Source organism: Rhipicephalus microplus, chromosome 8 (genome assembly GCF_043290135.1).
Source record: "Rhipicephalus microplus isolate Deutch F79 chromosome 8, USDA_Rmic, whole genome shotgun sequence".
NCBI classification, from domain to species: Eukaryota; Metazoa; Arthropoda; class Arachnida; order Ixodida; family Ixodidae; genus Rhipicephalus; species Rhipicephalus microplus.
In genome coordinates, this window is record NC_134707.1 from 37,310,236 (window position 1) to 37,328,026 (window position 17,791).

The 17,791-nt window shown below is 45.1% G+C and overlaps 1 protein-coding gene across 4 annotated transcripts in view; it reads left to right on the forward strand.

Moving 5' to 3' along the window:
- LOC119165343 (uncharacterized) overlaps positions 1–17,791 on the forward strand; it is a 250,681-nt gene that overhangs the window by 55,012 nt on the left and 177,878 nt on the right. For all 4 annotated transcript variants that reach the window (XM_075871556.1, XM_075871559.1, XM_075871557.1 and 1 more), the window contains exon 2: positions 17,512–17,577. The gene's annotated coding sequence lies outside the window, so the exon portion shown is untranslated. The remainder of the gene's footprint in view (positions 1–17,511; positions 17,578–17,791) is intronic.

Consider the following 17,791-nt stretch of genomic DNA (forward strand, 5'->3'; position numbering starts at 1 on the left):
GTTCGGGAGATACGGCCTTTTTTTCTTGCTCGTCTCTTTTCCTCTCGGTTACGCGTGACGCAGGACAACGTTAGATTATGGGAGCTATGCCCTTAAAAAGCGTAGCATGGGCTAGCTACCGACAAAGCGTGTTCCGCGTGACGTAACAGTGCAAAAGGCCGGTCGCCGGTAAGCTGTCCCCCATATGGTATCGCGCCAATCATGATCATGAACCTCGCCACACCCTAATACAAGTTTCTCTCCTCAGCACTGTCATGCTGGGTTTGTAATGTTTAAAAACTTCAAGAAATAGCCACAGCACCGCCATCTTCAATGTCTATATCTCATGAAAGGTCCACCATAAAAGTCCCTTTACCGAAGCCACCACTACATATAGCGCTCTTCACAGCGGTGGCCGCATTTTCAATGAAGGCGAGGCGAAAATGCTGCAGGTCCGTGTAGACCCAGATTGTCTGAATTTCCGGAGTCTTCCGCTACTGCATCTTTTATAATCATACGGTGCTTTCGTGTTGTTGCATTGTTTATCAATGTAGCATTGTTTACTGCAAAATGCCAAGTTAGTGTTATGAAACAATCGAATGAGTACTGATTCAGTACCCCCCTAGTGCACTATGAAGTTAGCTGACGGTCACCAGCTGCCCACGTAGACAATCCAAAAGAATATAAAGCGCGGGGAACGAGCCACTGCAAGGTGTGATTCAGTTGATCGAGTTACATCAGTAGTCGTTGTTGTGTGATTCTACAGAGCCATTCATAATTGTATGAATCACACGGGCCCTCTTATAAGAGAGCGAATCGCATTTGTGTTATCAATACATATAGTTCCTTGAACATGCCGATTTCGCTTACCGGACAAAACTGCAGCGTTCCCAATAGCCAAACACTTGGTGAATGAACTATCGACGGAAACAATCAAATATTCAATATACGCTAAGCCCCTTTTATATTAAAGCAATCAGACACCTCCGCAAAGGGCCACCACACAATAAAGTTGCAGCGAAATGACTTAATGTGGACCGTTATTGGAACTAGAGGTTAATTTGTTGAAGCCACGTCAGTATTTATTCTATCGGATATGGCGGTTCACAAAGTGTTATGACCAACTCATGTACCAGCCCCACCATCGTAATTCTGTTTGCCATCGAAATGACTGAGTTCCCATAGCGAATGACGCTGCTAGTAAACTATCGATCCCAACAAGTACATATTCAATAACCGTAGGGCCATTATTGATTTCAGCGTCCGGTCGCCCCACGACCATGCAGAGTGGTCAAGGCATTAGTCAGTGCATTTCCGGCGGGACAACAAACGCGTGAATCGATAGCACTGCTATTTCGCACACGGCGGAGGGCCTGCAGCTGTACGAGAAAGGCGCAGCCGACTGGAATCGAGGAGTGGCCCACACAGAAACGAACAAATCGGTGCCTCGCTCATACAGAGGTCGGCGAGTCTCACTTTTGCGAAAGCTCGCTGGCCTAAGTGCTCTCGGCTATCCGGAACGCTTTGGGTGTCCACAACTGCGGGAGCTGTCAGAAACAGGAGCGCCACTCGGGGCATGCTTTGCCGGTGAAAGGCTTGGTGTTCCCTAGCATCGATAGAAGGGGGAAATCCCGGCTGGGAATAGCGCGCTTGGAGGGGATGCCATTACGAAAGCTTTCGGGTTTTTGCTTTGGGATTACGTAAAGAATAGGAAGACTGTTGGCCAATGTGCGCACTACATGTGTAAAGAGCACCGTACATCTGGTTGCACGCGTTAAGAAAAAAAGAGCACGCGAAGCATTTCGTTCGCGAGGAGTGGCTGCACCGCCCAGCATCAGCTAATGGCAGTGGTTATATTAGAGGCACTGGAATTTTCTTCCATAAGAACAGTTCTGTCCTAACGGCTTGTGCCCAGTACGAATCTCACTGCGACTGGCGAAACTTCTTCAGCGTGACTTTATTGAAAACCAAAACGATGGCAATAACAAGCAAGATATAAAGGACTGTAATTGCTGTCTTCCAAAGGTAGTGCAGTACTCGTGATTTCCGTGTGAATAAATAGAAGGGGAAGGAAACGCAACAAGCCGCCAGTTGGGACAGAATCCAAGAAATCTGTAATGAGATGGATTTAGGCTCAGTCCCTGAAGGCAGCGACATGGCTTATCGACCACTTCTGTTTCTGCCCAATTATGTAGTATAATTCACTTATTTGCACACACATATATGCAGTCACCTTGAAAAGACCCGCTAGGGCACTGCGATATGGATTACTACGAATCGAGTTAGAAAATTACAAATAACATCCCCTATACCTTTTTAGGCCTACTTATATGTTGGTTTTCGTAGCAGTGTTATGGAACAACATAGAACGAGTACTTGATACATTCTTGTTCTTTCATTCATGCTAAACACGGTATAGGTTTACATGGCCCCAGAGGGTGTGTTAACGGTTAGCAGTGGTGTCCCTCTGGCACACAGAACATGCCCTTGTCGCGAGCGGGTAAATCGACTGAGAAAAATAAAAAGACGGCTTTCATCTTCCAGTCGTCATAGACAAATGCATGAAAGACTGCGGGACTTTTTTCTCAGAGCTTTCTCGGCCTATTCTTGCATCTAGCACAACCATCATCTTCATCATGATAAACAGCAGCAGCAGCAGCAGACTAACTACGTCCACTGGAGGGTTGAAGCCTCGCCCAAGTTTCGCTAATCAACCGAGTCCTGTGCTTTCTGCTGCTACGTTATGAATGCAAGCTTCTTAATTTTAGAATCCGGTCAGTTATATCCTTAATGATCAGCGGTTGCCCTGTCAACGCACCACGTACCCGCCCATGTCCATTTCTTATTATTTACTTGAACTATAATATCCTTAACCATATCCTTAACTTACTCTGCTCTATTCATGTCTCTCATCGTTACGCACAACCACTGCCCGTATAGAAGCGGCGTGGTTTTTTGTACACTCCTTTCTGCCACCACGAGCCGCGCTTTACCGTATCGGTGCATTCTACTTAACCTCGTAAAAGCTAGCAGGCTGAGGAGCAAGCGGAACAGGCATGCGAGTTACATAGCCGACAACTGACACTCGTCGAAACACCGCACCTAAAGACTTTCAACCCCGATAGCGCGTGAATTGGAAGACAAAGAAAAAATTGGTACTGAAGAAAAAAAGGTAGAAAGGCGTGACTGTACTCAGCGATGACAGCGAAGAGACGCGTTCAATGGGATACGACGAACCGGGGTTCTGAGAGACGCCCACTCATCCAGGGGGCCATGCTAATGGCCCTGTCACGGCACGTCAGCCTATTCTATGGGGCTCCTTGCTGCGCGCCCCCGTGCTCCTGTTACTTCCATACCATCCATTCAGCTGTCACCTGTACGACGCATCGCGCTGTTGTGACGCGTGCCCGAGTCCCGCTATAACGGCTGGATTCCCAGCGTGCCGATATGCTAGAAGCAAAAATGGAGACAAAGGCACAGGCTGACTATCGGAACGAAAATGGGGCCGCTCTGGGTGTAGCGCTGTCTTCCTATCCGCCATGCACGGTATATACGAGCAAAAGCGCAGCGTCGCAGGAAAGTCACCAGCGCACTAACGCATTCGAATGAGAATGAATCATAGGTGAAAGCAATCTAGTTTTTTATTATTTTTATTTTTGATAGCCTGTATAGATACTATACGTATCATGCCATGTTTTTCGCTTGAATATTGGGAATTGATTTTCCACCCAGGAAAGCGCATCTTTTGTCCACTTTACCGTCGCTTCATCTTGAAGGGCCCGTGAAATAGTCGCTCAACAGTTGCTGGTTTTCAACAACAACAAACACAAAAAACAATGGCTGTCGAGAGTTTATTATACCTACAGGTGTACAAAATGTAGGCTGTGAAGACAGTTCAAAGCGAGTCGATCCTTTTGGTCGCTGGTTATAAAAAGCACCCACTGCCGGTTAGCGCTAGTTTTCAAAAGTTCTAGTGGTGTCATGAGCTGCATCTAGCGGAGCCGTCGTCTTCTACCAAAACTACAACTTCAGCCGCTGCAAATCTTTCAATTTCAATGCCAAGATGCCAAGCAGGATAAAAAAAGGCTGAAAGAGCTCGATTCCCTATATATATATATATATATATATATATATATATATATATATATATATATATATATATATATATATATATATATATATATATTGTGATGAGCGAGACAGAGAACAAGATACAACACCCGATCCTGGGCCAGCTGTTCTTATGCTGACTTCGTTCTTCTCTTGTTTTCTGTAGCTACCCGCGCGCCGAAGCGCCAGCGTCTGTCTTTCTTGGTCATGACAGTCGGCCATGACTGCGCGCGCGCGGATCTGGCGGCAAAGTTTCTGGTGGGCGGGCTTGGCTTCATCGTGGTGGTCGGCCGCGACCACGATGGAAGTTTGTCGAAATTGGCTCCAGCGGCCGACACTGGCTATGTCGCCCGGGTCGTTCACCATGTCGTGGTGGGGACTGGGTCCTGGTTGGTCGCTTTGTTGATGATGACTCCGCGGGACGACATTGACTGTCGCGTGGCAGTCTACAGCCTCGGCCACGCTGCGACTTTTCAGAAATAGTTGTTCGACTCCGGTTTTCCTTTGCTGGACCGAGCAGGCATTCTCGTTGTACAAGTTTCCTGCAGTGGTGTGGTTTTCTTGGAGATGGTTCTGGTGAGAGGCCCCGACTGGATCGACATGGTTGCAGGTTGATCACAGAACGCTTTCGTTTGTCCCACCACATTTTAGAAAACAGGGCAGGAAATGGTGGATCCGGCAACGAAACGAGTAGCATCTTGTGCAGCCGCCTGCGCAATTTTCTGCGGATCAAGAGATATTTTTCGGTGCGAATACACATCTTCACGAACTTGGGGCGAAGATGTGGCGTGGCTCCTGCGAAGTGACTTGCGTAGTCCGCGACTTGCACAGCGTTGTCGCTATGGGGCTCCCGGACGCTGTAATGTCAGCGATTCTTGAAGCCACACTGCGTACTGGCGGGAGATCCTCGACGGAAGCCGTTCCAAAAATCGGAGACTACCGATTCAGGCAGTGCATGCGTCGCACGCATATCCTCTTCCGTCTGGTCAGATGGGATGTTATTAGACTCAGCGGAAAGACCTGTCTCATTAGGTGGTAGAATGTCCAGTGGGATGGGGGCCGGTGCCTCTAAGTCGACCGGACGACCTGCGTTGGGGCCTCTTGCGGAGCGTTGCGCAAAGCTTGCCATCAGGGACCCGCCGGACACAGCTGCACCGTCGGGCCGGTGCTCCTCAGGAGCTCTAATACGACAGCAGAAATGTCTGTGCAAGGCAGAGTTACACGATCGTGATTGTTCCCTACATCTTGGTCACCGAGAGATGACAGGATGGTAGGGGCTCTGATCGCATCCTCTAGGTCAGGCTTTTCCCGAGTTCTGTCCTGAGAGAAGGTCGAGTTACATGGGCAGGTGGCACAGGGAATCGAACCGAAAGCAGCTATGAGCTTGACGCTCCACTCCGCCCATGACTGCTGCTTCCAACCTTCATACCGGTGCCACGCCGCTGCACCTTCCCGAAGATGGTCTATGGCCACATACCATTCCTGATTCTCTGTCCAGGCCGCGCGCATTGCTAGCGCGTTGACGGTTGCCACCCTGCTGTCGGCGTCGTTCCGGACCCCGTCGAATTCCGGCAGTTCGTAGGTGGACGGCGATGGTGGGGCGGCACGTGAGAATGCTGTTATAACTGAGGCAACGCCGTCGAGCTGGTCTGAGAGCTGCAGGAGGGTGCCCCAAAGCTGCCTGCGTTGCTTCAATGGGCTTGCCTCAAGGTCGTGCGAGGCAGCTACGTCCAACACGGCGTTAATGGCACGCAATTCTGGCAACATTGTAGGAGCTCGGTCGGAGATTGACGCTGTCAGTTCGTTAGTCTTGACGCGGAGTAGTGCGATGGTACGCCGCAGGTTCGCGGCGCTGTCGAGTGTGAATACCGAAGCATTGGTGATCACGGTCTTCGAATGAGTAGCGATTGCAGCACTCACGCCGGTGAGGTTAACGTACAGGGAAGCCTGGACGGCGTTCCCTGGGAGCTCGCATATTGAAAGAGTGCGGCAACGGGAATGTAGGCCATGGGAAGCGTGATCGGCATTCCCAAAGGACAGGAGCCGGCGCGGATCCCTGCCGCGAAATGGTGGCAGGGTGTCAATAAGGTCCTGCCCTACTACCCCAGGGGAGGCTTGGACGCCGTCCACTGGTGGTTCGAAGGGTAGCTGAAGCGGCGGATGGGACCCATAGCCAAGGAAGCTTGGACGTCGTTCCTCGATGGAGAAGGCCGCACTGCCGACGAACCACGAAGACACGTACCGGTGGCTTTCCGCAGAGGGTTCACTTGTCGACTGCGCTGACGGCAGAATCCATAACCAAGGACGCGTGGACGGCTTCCCTTGTGAAATGGTACCGGTAGCGTGTACTGCAGCCGCTGAGGAAGCCTTGACGCCGTCCCCGAACGGTGGTGGCAGTGGCGGCAGGTGAACAGCTGCCGAGGAGGCCTTGACGCCGTCCTCAAGCGGCGCTTATCACAGCTGTCCTGGATGATGAAGCCGGGACAGCTGTAAGACCTTCTTCGTCGACTGCGCCATTTTGATGAGCGAGACAGTGAACAAGATACAACACCCGATCCTGGGCCAGCTGTTCTTATTCTGACTTCGTTCTTCTCTTCTTTTCTCTAGCTACCCGCGCGCCGAAGCGCCAGCGTCTGTCTTTCTTGGTCATGACATTATATATATATATATATATATATATATATATATATATATATATAGTTGTGTGTGTGTGTGCGTGTGTGTGTGTGTGCGCGCGCTTCTTGTAACTTTCTGTCGCGCATAGGCGCACTGTTTCATGCTCATCGTGCACAGCTGCGGCCACATCTATACAGAGCGCGAGCAGCTGGTTTTCGTAGGGTGTGTTAATCTACCGCTTTCTCCGCTCATCTGGGTGAAGACATTTGCGGCGTCGACTGCAGCGTGGCTGCCATATTTCTGCTCATGCCCCGCCGCGGTGGTCTAGTGGCTAAGGTACTCGGCTGCTGACCCGCAGGTTGCGGGCTTGAATCCCGGCTGCGGCGGCTGCATTTCCGATGGAGGAAGAAATGTTGTAGGCCCGTGTGCTCAGATTTGGGTGCACGTTAAAGAACCCCAGGTGGTCGAAATTTCCGGAGCCCTCCACTACGGCGTCTCTCATACTCATATGGTGGTTTTGGGACGTTACACGCCACATATCAATCATATTTCTGCTCACGTCGTCTTAACAGGGTCTCATTGCTCTACGGCGGCTTCGTTGAGAGGCACGGGACGTGGGACAAAAGATGGCGGGGTGGCATCACCCCCTTCAAAGGATGCAAACCCCTTAAGCAGGGCACCAGGCATCGAGACACAATAGTTCTGTGGGGCGACAACTATTGGGAATTCCGGACTCTGACGCGGTATGGCAAGTGCGTTCCGGCCTAGTATAGTAAGGGTAACAACGTCAGAGCCCGAAACTACCTGAAGGTGTCGCCCTGCTGAGAAAAAGCTTAAAAAGCTCACACGCTCTACCCAGCCTAGGCCGTGGCTGCACCAACTGGGGCGCCAGCAATAAGTACAGCAGACGCTCACACAGCGATGTATGCTTGTTACAGCACGGATCGCGAGTGTGCCAGTGTTGCCCGACTCACTGGCCATCCGCCCGGTTGCAAAAATATTCAACAATAAATGATGCGTTTGAACAATATTTTCACGAGCTTATTTTTCCATGCACGAGAATTAAGCACATAGCAGAAATTATGATAAAAAATATTAGGTGTCAAGGCCTTTATAGGTGAGACTCGTTACATTAAAAAACCACAAACAATAACCACGGTGAATTTGTTTGTTTGATTCTCTGTTAAATTTAGTTGCGTAGACTACCGAAAAACAAACCCCTTAGACCAATATCTTACTTTCTTACGTATGTCGTTATTATTGCGAAAAGCCATAGATAATATGGTTACCTGCCAGGCGGTCAGCTTAGGAAACAACGTATTAACGAGCTGCGTGAACGTTTTCTTGAAACTGAAATGATTACTTAGAGTGCGTCAAGTAAGAGTAGATATCTGGGCAAGGCATTACTTAGACAAGGAATTTTGGGTGTGACGTATCCAAGCGATACATATATTCCGCAATGGCGCTGTGAGCTTATCTACCCAGCATGGCACGTTGGACAAGTTGTGCGGTGATTCAATTTTTAATTAGAGCAGTCTTACATGCTATCACTTGGGCGGCCGCACGTTTTAACTTCATGCAAATTGTTTTTGAAGGAACTGATAAAAAATTCGTCCTTGTACCGGTAAGAGCATAAATGACTCTTCTGTCATAGAAAAGTGGCATTCGCTGTGGTAATCCGCTCGTTAATTTAATATCAAGTTTAGAAGTGTGGGCGCACGAATGGCACGCCATGCGAATGCTGTCTACCACCGTGTTGTACGTGTAAAAGCCGAACACCCGGTAATGCGAAAATAAGCTTCAGTAGCAGAACCTGGGAACGTTGGTGTGAAGCGCTTACAGCTTCTCATTCTTTTGGTCTGTACAACCTGTCACGCAGTTCTACCACTGGCAAAAACGATGAGCACGTCACCCGATTTGGTCTCTAGGGGGCTTACTGTTCCACACTGTGACTCTTTCGACCCTCGCCTTTTCTTCTGCACTATTTTTTTTTTCACCGATTGTTTCGATCCTGTTAGCGTGATGGCCGTCCTCATGTCTTGTTCGAGCTGACGGTTGCCATGGCAAGCGCAACAAAAGACGCCTCCGACCGCTCGCAAACAGAGCGTGTCGCTTGGGACACGTGCCCTTGACCTCCACTCGCCCCGCTACGTCACGCCTGTGAAGCGCGTGCCTGTGCTCGGCCCGTAAAAGGGGCTGGCCCGGCAAACGGAACAGGCGCTTACTGTGCAGTGACTTCAACAATGCGAGCTTCCCTTTTGGGAAGTATGGGAATAGAAGCACGTATACGTAGAGCGAAACGTGACGCGGCCATTAATAAACCGTTCGCTTGGGAGATACTTCGATTAACGAAAGAATGTAAATGACTTATTAGTACAGACGTACTCGGGGCATCCAGCTGGCAGAAAAGAGACGAAGTGCTACATTACCGCTACTGATGGCTGTTTTAATTGATATATATGAATACACTATATACTCCAGACATCGAAACACTCTACAGTCTTTGCTAAGGCGAGTTTTGGCTGTACAAGAGTGCAGGAGTCAGTGTATAGAGGTTGGATGAAATGTAGACGGCACAAAAGACAGACCGAATGGTGAATGTTACGAATGTCACATGTTACCGCTTTTCGATAAACGTCGAGAAACCAAAATGCTCTTCTTTTACCGTAATATGGTTTTGCCCCGGCGTCTTCTCATAATGCAACGTCGGCGAGAAGGAGCAAGATTACAGATAACATCGTAATAATTGCTGGAGTTTAACATGTTCGAACTATCATTTCACAAGTAAGAACGCTGTAGTGGCGTACTTCAGGCCATTATTTGGAAGCACCCGCCATGCAGTACAGTATTCCTGAAGTAGAAAAAAAAATTCCAAAGTGTGCAAGAGGTATGTATGTATGTATGTATGTATGTATGTATGTATGTATGTATGTATGTATGTATGTATGTATGTATGTATGTATGTATGTATGTATGTATGTATGTATGTATGTATGTATGTGTGTGTGTATGTATGTATGTATGTATGTATGTATGTATGTATGTATGTATGTATGTATGTATGTATGTATGTATGTATGTATGTATGTATGTATGTATGTATGTATGTATGTATGTATGTATGTATGTATGTATGTACAACATTGATAGCGTTACCAAAACACACTGCTAATCAAACTCCCGATGCCGTAATCCGGTTCCGTGTAACACGTCATTCTTCCCTACATTTACATAACACGTTTTGTTACAGCCTATTATGCTGTGTCTGTTTTTGCTTTCATGTCGTGTAACAAAGGTTATTGCATCTTGTTCATTTGTTTGTGCGTCGCTACACAAACATCCTCTATGTCTATTCCAACAGTTCGCTACATTTCCTTAACGACTCCGTATGTCTGTCACTAATCAGCCACTCATTTGCGTAATGAATTTTCGGGAACATGCGGAATGTTTGGTACTTCATTTTAAAATGTTTTAGTAGAAATTACACTGTTCAAACACGTCCATATTCTGCTCATTTTATTCCCATTACCATCGATTTCACTGAATTTCTTTGACAGCCACGTACCATGACCATCAAAATGAGAAGTATACAGAAACAAGGTGGCCTATCTGTTCATACATGTCTGGTGTGTGTGAGAGACTTTACGTTTTTTCTCTGTTCATCCTGCGGCCACCCATTAATCAAAACGCCTCACCACCATTCGCGGGAGGGCAGGGTTGAGTGGCAGCCGCTAAGCTCTAAGGGCCCATTTTACTCGTTCTTTCAACTCAATCATTGATCGCTACCAGATCACCCATACAACACTACCACAACGTAAGCGGTCGGAATGTGTTTCCCCTTCCACGGCTTTAACGGACGTTGGCCAATTATTACGTGACCCGAAGCAACGTACACGCCATTTTCTTGCCTCTGCGGTGTATGTAGGTGGGCGACACATACACAAAATAGACAAACTAGCTCGTCGGGTGCATCGCGTGCTTACGCAGCCGGTGTATTGTTGCACAATCTATTGCGCAGAAAATTGCGTGCCGGTGGTGCGTGCCAGTGGTGCGTAGCCCTGCCATCGTTCATTCGGTGCGGCCTCGCCGTTCCTTGCTAGTTAATCGTGCGTCTCTTCGTAACTCACCTACTCGAACTATGTACGGAAATGAGTGAGTGGTCGTGAGGTCGTGACTGTCGCACTTCATTTATATATATATATATCTATATATCTATATATATATATATATATATATATATATATATATATATATATATATATATATATATATATATATATATATATATATATATATATATATATATATATATATATATATATATATATATATATATATATATATATATATATATATATATATATATATATATATTCAATGAACTGAGGCGTTACTCCTTATTGGATGTGCAAACGCAAACTACGAAGAAGATGAAACAGGGTGGAAGCAGGCTGACAACGAGCACAAATTGAAACGCAATGCCTGTCTGCTCTATCAGGAGGAGAGAAGGAATAGAAGAAAGGAAAATAGGAGAGAAAAGAAGAGAACAATGCAGGACCATTCAGTTTTGTTGAGATATTTCATAATCTCTAAAGCGATTTCAAGTGCAACCTCTACCTACCGTTCATTTTAAGCTTCGTACATATGAATAACTTCTTTTCAGTTATCGGTTGCACACTTTGAAGGCGTACACAGTAAAGATTATAATCTTGCATGATAACGCATATCAGCAAAACCAGTGACTTACTATTGTTTTCATTCCTAATAAAAGAGAAAAGATAACGAAGGACGTTTTGTGAACATTAATGGTACTATCTTATGTGTACGTTGATAATATTGAAGAAGCTGTGAATAAAATAAACTGGACGAAAAGACAACTTGGCGCCGACAGGAAACAAACATGCTACCTTCGAAGCTTTGCTCCGAAAGTTGGAGGTTTGGTCCCGGCCTCAGGCAAGTTGCCTTTTCGCGCACTTTAATATTTTGGCATCTACTAAATCATTTTCACCGTACACATAAAATAGTACAATTAACGTTCCCTGTACCTTTTATGGTAGTATTTTATGTGTATGTTGATAATAGTAAAAAGATATGAGGAAAATAAACAGACTAAATGACAGCTTGGCGCTCGCAGGAACCGAACCTGCTACCTTCAAAGCTTTGCTCCGAAAGTTGGAGGTTTGGTCACGGCGTCCAGCAAGTTGCCTTTTCGCGCACTTTTATTTCTTGCATCTATTAAATCAACTTCACCGTACACTTAAAATAGTGAAATTACCGTTCTTTGTACTTTCCTTCACTTTATTATCTGCTGACTTCAATTATGATTGCACCAAAGATGCGAGAGCTTGAAAATTCTCTTCCTTCATTACAGTGGTGACCTGCGTCTTTATCAAAAGAGGGAAACCTTTTTGGGAACTACACCCCCAGGAAAGGTGAAAAGAACACCGACACGTCTTTTTAAAGAACCTCGTTCGGCTTTCAGCTTCTTGGAAATCTTGAGCTCGAGGGTGTAGCTTCGAGACGAAATCGCGCGAGACTGCCTCTAGGTCGGAGAAAGCAAACACGAACGACTTTCAGGAAACTCTCATTTCTTCAGGGCTGTTGCGTTTGGCTCTCTCCGCACGTGGCTTCATCGGCGTCAACTCCGCGGAAGGACCACACTTTATGCACTTCTGAAACTTCGTCTTACCATAATGCCTCGTCATATAAAAACGTACGCTGGCTTGCTGCGAAAAAAAAGAGAGTGGGAATAGACAGAAAGCCATGCACGCTCACACAGCCGTAGGAAAACCCTAGGGCGCGCTAACAGATTCCCTGGCTCCTTAAATCCTGCACGGGCCGGGAATCGGGAACCATTTATGTCCCGCGGCGAGGTATACGTAGATGCTGCCTGTCTCGCACGTGCACGTACAGAAGGGGATTACGCCTTGGAACTCCGTGTAGCCGCAGTCGCGCCGGGAAATGTTTTGCTGCTTCTAATCCGGCTTTATGGAAGGCGTCGCGACGTGCCTTTGGGACCTGCGCCGGTTTGCACGGCTCCTCGGCGACGCGTTCGTATAGGGAATGCGGCTGAGCAGGGAGCGCTGTGGAGCGGCTGCGCTTCGTGCCAATCACACGGCATTGCCGAAGGGGAGGACACATTAGAGACGAGCGTGCACCTAACTTCTAGGCTTTCGCATCGCTACTCTGCAATGCACCGTCCCTGGCAGGCAGGCGCAGCTTTTATGGGTACGCCAAAGTCGCGACTAAGCACATCGACGCGTTCCGAGCTGCTTTTCTGCGTTGTTTGTGCATGGTCTGCGTAGAGACACTTTTTTTTTAAAGTAGCATGGGTAAACTACACGCTCCTTCAATCACGCGACCACTCTGGGGCTTTATAAAGCCGTAATTGGGAGCTCAGCAAAGTTTGTTTTAGAATGAGGTATTGTTCCAGCAACACCCAGTGGTTCAGCTGCACTGTTCTGTCAAGCGGTTAATCCTCCTGACGACCGGTACTCCGGTACTCCAGACGTCACAATTCCCTTCCTTCGCAATTCGTAGCCGGGCAACTTCCCGCCTGGTACTAAATTTTAAATCCCTGACACAAAATTGTCATTTGTTTTGCCATCGCTTCATAGCCATTGTTAAAGTCTCTCAAAGTGTATTCGTCGGCACAGCCCCCTTTTGTCGTGCACTGAAGTGCATGATCTCTTGCTAACTGCCATATCATTCTTACACGTGAATCGTTGATGTAAATGGCGAAAATTCTGATGGAAGTGAAGCAAATGGGACTCTCACGTTGCCTTGTAGAAAAACCTGAGCTGACACAAGGCGTATGACAAGATTTACAATACCACGAGCTAGCAGCGTAGAGATACCGGATATACCCATGTTTAATAGCCTAGTTTTTGTTGTGTGGACTAAACAAAATCCTAAATGGACAACTGTCTGGGTAATATTTTGATAATTACGTTGCAGCGTTAGCTTTCCGGTAATATCAGTAATTTCAATCAATGGTAATGATACCAATCATTCGGAATGGGGTGGCCCATGACTCGAGGTAATTGTTCGTGATGCTGACTGTGTTCGTTATGAGACGCTGAAGAAACCAATCACTATTCTGGTTTGAATGAAAAAGAGTGTAAATTCAAGGGCTCATTTTCTTTGTTATACACATCATTAAAGAGAACTAGAAGATATTGGAAGGAAGCAGACAAATGAAGAAGGCAGGGACGTTAACCACAAAAAGACAGTAATGCCAGGGAAACGTATAGGGGATGTTATGAGAAGTAATTGGACTTTAAATGTGAAGAAGGAAAAGTGGACGAAAACATAACTTGCCACCGGCAGGTTCCAAACCTTCGACCTTCAAATAACGCGTCCCATACTGTACAACAAACGTACAACGACGGTCATCCCCCTGTCGACTTTATACGATTTAAACGCGGAAGCGTCAATCAGCGCCACCTGTTGCCATTACGACGTCTATGGAACACTTTCTTTTTTTGCCTGTTTGGCGTCACGTAGCACGTGATCCTATTACGAGGTGCAAGCTGAACAATAATAATTCGCATTCAACGCTAATTGATTTATATGGGTGGTTTAGCGTCCCAAAACTACCGTATGATTACGAGACGACGTAGAGGAGTGTTCAGGAAATTTCGATGACCTGGGGTTCTCTAACGTGCACCCAAATCTGAACACACGGGTCTACAGCATTTTCGCCTCCATCGAAAGTGCAGCCACCGCAGCATACTGCCTTAAGGCATCAAGTCTGCCAGGACGAGTCGCTCGCTATTAATCAAGGACAGTGTAAGGTTAAGGGCTCGTTTTTTTTTTCTGTTGAAAACAATACTATTCAAAACTAACGCACAATACTTCCAGAAAAAATGCAGAACTAATCTATTTGTTCAAACTACAAGCAGCAAGACTTTTTCGTGCGGGAAGGTTATTCGTGCACCACGAAAAGAAGAAGCAAATTAGGAAATAGAGCTGGAGGCACTATCATTAGACTTGCACACATTTTAATGACGTTGAAGATTTTGGCTGCGTCTTCTGGTGCATACGTAAGTGTTTATCCGTAAGCAGTTCGTTTCATCGCTTTTTTTATTTATTTATTTTCAATACAAAACAGTAGAGGGTTCCCCAGGCTAAAAAGCTGTTAAAAACAGCTTGAGGAGACCTAGGGCACCATACAGGCACAGGCAGCAGTGAACGAATATTTGCAGAGAAAAAAAACTATAGCTTTACAACTTGTATAAACAACAAAGGTACGAAATAAAAACTGATAAAAAGATACAACATAATGCACTGATACCACGAAATGGATGTTAAAGAAAAATGCACATTAACGTTCAACACACCAATATAAAGGAAAGTGAATAAAGGTACACGCAGAAAATGAGAACATTTGAAACATATTATTATGTTGGATAATGCAAAAAATGGTATGGTGACATACACAAGCTTATGCTGTTATGGCTGTGTGCTCATTTAATAAGAATAGTCTTATTTGTTTCTTAAATTGATAGAGTGGAACATCAAAGTTTATTTGCAAAGACACAGGGTTTATTAGGGTGAGTATCTGATAAGTGAGGACTTATCTTCCATAATTTGTACGTGTTCGTGGTATTGGTGTCTGCTTATGGCGTAGAAGATAACATTGTGACGTTTCATGCGTGATGTCAAGCATATTATGTTTATGTAAGGGCATGAGGAGTTTAATGTCATATAAATTGCTTGCTTTAAGTAAATTATGCCTAATAAATAAGAGATTTGTTGGTAATTCTTTTGGCTATCAAGAATAATTCTCAAATAGCCTAAGCACTGTCTTTTGCATTGTTTCCAGCTTTACGTAATTAGAAGTTGTTGTGGTACCCCAGACAAGTGTGATATACTATAACCGGGAGTAGAAATTCGCATAATATATTGTCTTTCTTTAGATGTAAAGGAATCAAATCCGAAAGTTTGAATAGAATACCGACAGTTTTGCTTATAGTTCTGAAGTGAGTTTTTTTATGTGTATATTCCAGGACATGCTTTCTTCAAACCACACGCCTAATAATTTCTGACATTTTACGCGCTCTAAAACAGTGTTCTGAAACGTTAGCGTAACCTTGATGTCGCATGGTTTATTAGGTGGCCTAAAGAGGAAATAATTAGATTTCTTTATGATTAGGGCTAATTTATTTGCATGAAGCCATCCATCCAGCTGAACAAGATATTCGTTTATCATTTTCTCAAGCTGAATAAGTGTGGGCGCTGAAATAAAGACGTTGGTGTTGTCACCGTACATTACTAACTTTGGGTAGTTTGGAATGTCAAATAGGTCGTTAACATACAATATAAATAACAAGAGTCTCAGGATAGACCCCTGGGGCACTCCTTGTTTTACGGTGGTAGTAGGGGAGGCAAAATTATCAAGTTTAGTACACTGTTTTCTACAAGAAAGATAACTTTTAAAAGATTTAGGCGACGCCATGAATGCCATAATCATTGAGTTTCAACAGCAAAATTTCGTGATTAACGCAATTAAATGTTTTCCTTAGATCAATAAAAAGACCTGCATTGCAAAGTTTGCTTTCAAAGCATGCAATATTTAATCCGTAACTTGTAATAAAGCTAGCTCAGTGGTTTTATTTTTCTGGAAGCCATGCTGTGCGTCATTTATTATGTGGTGCGTATTTATGATATTGACGAGACGCAAGTTTATGACATTTTCAAATACTTAGATAACATGAGTAGCACAGAAATTGAGATGTTTTTACATATATAATTAACAGCACCACCCTTATATACTGGGCATATGCAAGCAAGTGTTAGATCTGAGGGAAAGATACCAATTTCAAACATTCTATTAGCAGTGTGGATTAATGGTAAAGATATAGGAGCCGATACGTGTTTATTGGGTAAGGAACATAATTTAATAACTCCTGCAGAAACATTGGTTCTAATTTTACCTACTCATTTTTTCACCTCTTGTTGACTTGTCGGAAATGAACTGATTGAGTGTAGCAGTCTTCCGCGTATTATGTATGACATGACAGGCCTCAGAACTGAGATTTTTTTGTACTGCACCCGCAATAGTAAAGCATTTATTCATTTCGATGAGTGCTTCCAATTCCGTTTTACCATGGGCAAAAGCTGTAATGCTAATACGACGTTTCACTTTCGAGTGAAGCCAGTGGCTTAATATAGAATGTCTTAAGAAACTTTATTATTTCATGAGCCCAAATTAGTGAAAATGACTGAAATTTTGAAAAAATCCGACTGAAGTTAAGGTGCTTGAAATGCATACGCGTGAAGTACAAGCCTGGAAGTGACCTTCCTCTCTATTTTTAGTCAGAATTGTTCGCTGGGAAGAATTATGATGGCAAAGTTAATTAAAATCGATATTTGATCGTAGCCTAATTTAGGACTTCACTTCAGTACACTTTCAAGGCATGAGAGATAAATCACCAGCAAGTCTTCTGTAAATGGTATTTGCCAGTGCATTGCACCCTTATGTAATGTTATACTGGTTATCAGTGTCAGCGGATATTTTTTTCGTGTGAGAAATTTCATCGTAAAGAGCATTTTGTACACTCGCCACTTCGATATAAAGTTCGAAGAGAACTGTTATACTGCAAGAAAACAGCTCCTCGCAGGGGCCAAAAAAATTTTTTGATTGCCTTTGCGATAATCTTTGCGTTGCTACTGCAATGTCTAACGTAACTGCAATTATGCCCTTTCCTAAATACAACATTGCTATGTGGGTGCCCACCCAACAATACGAACGTGCAGAATTGAAGGTGAATTTCATCTGGTGTCATACATTTTTTCTTCCAGCAGGCACACTACATCTGTACAACGTGTCCTAGCGTCTGCAGGCTCTTACAGTGGACGAAGGAAAGCGTAAGCGAATCTGTTTTTCATCTTTTCTGCTAAAAATAGCAGCCTCAAATCTGCAAATTTTCAAAACCTGTTTGTCTTGCTTCTACAAAGAAAGAAAAAAATTTAGGGGACCCTCTGACAGGTAAACGCGATATCGACATCTTCTTCCTTTGCGTATTTCAAACACTTAGTGCATGAAACCTTTCCGAATTTGCTATGCACCCACTACATCGTG